Raw genomic sequence first — 3,334 nt, forward strand, 5'->3', positions numbered from 1 at the left:
TAATAGAGCTTGCAGTCAGTTGTAGGAGATTGTGCGTGATGTCTGCGTGCCCTGACCATAGTATACACCGTTATATCCACCTATATAGATCTTTTCCGACGGATTTTGTCCGAAACTGGTCGGACAAAGTTGTCAGAAAATCCAATTGTTCAGAACGTGATGACGTTCGGACTACGTTCAGGCTAGTAGCCAATAGCTTTAGTCTCGTAAGTTGATCTGAGCATGCGTGGCACTTTGTCCAATCGGAATTCTCTACAAATCATGATCGTGTTTTCGAAAAATTTTATAGCCAAGCTCTCAAACTTTGTCCGTCGGATATTCAGACGGAAACAGTCCGATGGAGCCCACATGGTCCGATCGGACATTTTCCATCGGAATATCCGACCCTGTGTACAAGGGCTTACAGTTTGAAGGTAAAAAAATAGATAAACTAATTCAGTATACATCTATATTATAGGTTCTATAATCAATTTCTCAGCTTTCCTGGTTCGCCCTTGGTTTATGAGATATTGCTGGACATCAAATAAACTGTATGCAATCCTGTTCTGTCAAAGAGTTTTATGCTATATTATTCCCATTATAATACTATTTGGACAATAATGAATGCCCCACAAACATGCACTGTTTTAGAAATTACATATAAAGAATGTCAATATTTGTTAATACTGTTTTATAACTTTGTCAATATTGTATTCTTAGGTTACTATAATACTTTTATTGTATTCATGCTACTCTAAACACACAAATCCCTGTTCTGTTCTGTGAGGAGAGACAGATCATGATTTTTTTTTATAATCACTTTTTTCTTTATTAAGACAAATTATCAACATACAGCATTAAAAAAAAAAAGCACATTGCACAATAGCTCCCTATTACGTGTGACAAGCAACCAACAAAACAAAATAAATTATAAATAATAAAAAAAGATCATGAGTTTCTAATAGCTAGGAACCACAAGCTGACATCCTCTCTAGTCAGTCCCCTCCCCCTACAGTTGGAACACACAGTCAGAGAACACAGTTAACCCCTTTATCGCCCCCTAGTGTTAACCCCTTCCCTGCCAGTGATATTTATACAGTAATCGGTGCATTATTATAGAACTGATCGCTGTATAATTGTCAATTGTCCCAAAAATTTGTCAAAAGTATCTGATGTGTCTGCCATAATGTCGCAGTCACAATAAAAATCGAATATCGCCGCCATTACTAGTGAAAAAAGAATTAAAATGCCATAAATCTATTCCCTATTTTGTAGAGGCTATAACTTTTGCACAAACCAATCAATATATGCTTATTGCGATTTGCCAAAAATATGTAGAAGAATACATATTGGCCTAAACTGAGAAAAGAATTAGCTTTTTTTAAAAAAAAAAAATAGGGATATTTATTATAGCAAAAAGTACAAAATATTGTGTTTTTTTTTAAATTGTTACTCTTTTTTTGTTTATAGCGCACCAAATAAAAAACGCAGAGATGATCAAATACCACCAAAAGAAAGCTCTATTTGTGGGAAAAAATTCTGTTTGGGTACAGTGTTGCACGAACCGCACAATTGCCAGTTAATGCGATGCAGTGCCGAATCACAAAAAATGTTCTTCCAAATTCTGCCAAATCTTCCAGGGCCGAAGTGGTTAAACTAAGGGCCACTCAACCACCAGGGTTAAATGATGCCATCAGTTATGCCCCTTTTCTTTAAATGCTCCATCCCCGTGGAGCGTTCACTCTCTTTTTCTACTTATATATTTTTTTTTCTTTCTTCCCCCTCCCTCCTCCTTCCTCTGTCTTAAAAATGCATTTGTTTATATCTTAAAACAATTTTGCTAATGAAATCTTTAGGGTGCATATTGTTATTTACGTACCTGCTGTAACACATAGTCTCTGTATGTATCTATTGGGTATCTGCATACACTGTGTAAATGTCCAGTAACAGCTCATGCATAAAACCAAAGACAATTGGATCCAAGGTTACACTTATACATTCATCCTTTGCTAAAATGAATACTAGGTCTTTACTATGTTCAATCACATTTTGTTTTATATATATTTTTCCTGTTCACAGATTTTAGGATCTGCTGTTTGGTCTCATGGGCTCTGCCTCACCCGTGTCTGTCCACTGGCGTGCATCTGATGTACGTCATTTCCACCGCTGAGCCAACTTTGGCCCTCCCTGCCTTTGCAGGTGCAAGTCCAGATCTCCCTCTAGCTGACCATGATCAGCTGAGGGTTTTCTCTTGCCACCAGTCATCATCCACCCGGGAACCTGCAAACCAGGAAAATGGATCTTGCGGTTGCAACGTGAGCCCCACATGGCTGGCCAGTGGACAGATGAGCCCTCCCCCGTCCCTCCTGATCCTACAGAATCCATGTTGATCTGCGATCCGGGTGGCCTCAGGGATCCTTCCCCCTCTCCTCCCCCCAAAATCATGGCAGACTCCTATACATACATATACAGTATCTCACAAAAGTAAGTACACCCCACATATTTTTATAAATATTTTATTCTATCTTTTCATGTGACAACACTGAAGAAATGACACTTTGTTACAATGTAAAGTAGTGAGTGTACAGCTTGTATAACAGTGTAAATTTGCTGTGACCTCAAAATAACTCAACACTTATTGTCTAAACCGCTACGTTATCTTTTTTGCCATTGATTTGTATGTGTTGTTTTTTTGTTTTGTTTTTTTTCCTCTCCTTTCCCTCAGAGATGTTTTTTTTTTGTTTTTTTACATTCTGCTTAAATATTTGTAAATCAGTACTGCTTGGACCTTGAAGAAGGGAACATACCCCAAAAGCTTGTCCTAAAAATTGTATGTTAGTGCAAATAAAAAAAGTATCACGGACAGTACTCAATTTTAGCTCTTATCTTAAAAAGATATTTATTTTCATACATATACCAGAGGTTTGGGATTCAAAGATAGAGTGGCTTACTTTACATCTCTAGCTACCTAGTACCTTTCCCACCCACAATACTTGCATTTATTCCTTTGAAATATTTTGTATTATATGTGGGTTTCCCTGCTAATATCAGGTAGGAGCCTATAACATCTAGCCCCCCCTCCCCCCCTCCTTTATTTTTTTATCATACCACCCTTCTTTTGCACACTAAAGCCCCATACACACTATCAGATTTTCTGCTGATTTTTGTCTTCAGATTTACCAAAACCATGTAGTAGAAGGGCCTGCCTGATTGCATACACATTGAAACTCTTAAGATTTGACCTCATATTATATGGTTTTGGTAAATCTGAAGGAAAAAGCAGAAAATCTGATAGTGTGTATGGGGCTTTATTCTCACAAATATAGTGTTAGCATAAATATTTAAAATACAACTA

Source organism: Lithobates pipiens, unplaced genomic scaffold (genome assembly GCF_037356315.1).
Source record: "Lithobates pipiens isolate NorthernLeopardFrog02 unplaced genomic scaffold, aLitPip1_a1.2 Scaffold_1, whole genome shotgun sequence".
Taxonomy (NCBI): domain Eukaryota; kingdom Metazoa; phylum Chordata; class Amphibia; order Anura; family Ranidae; genus Lithobates; species Lithobates pipiens.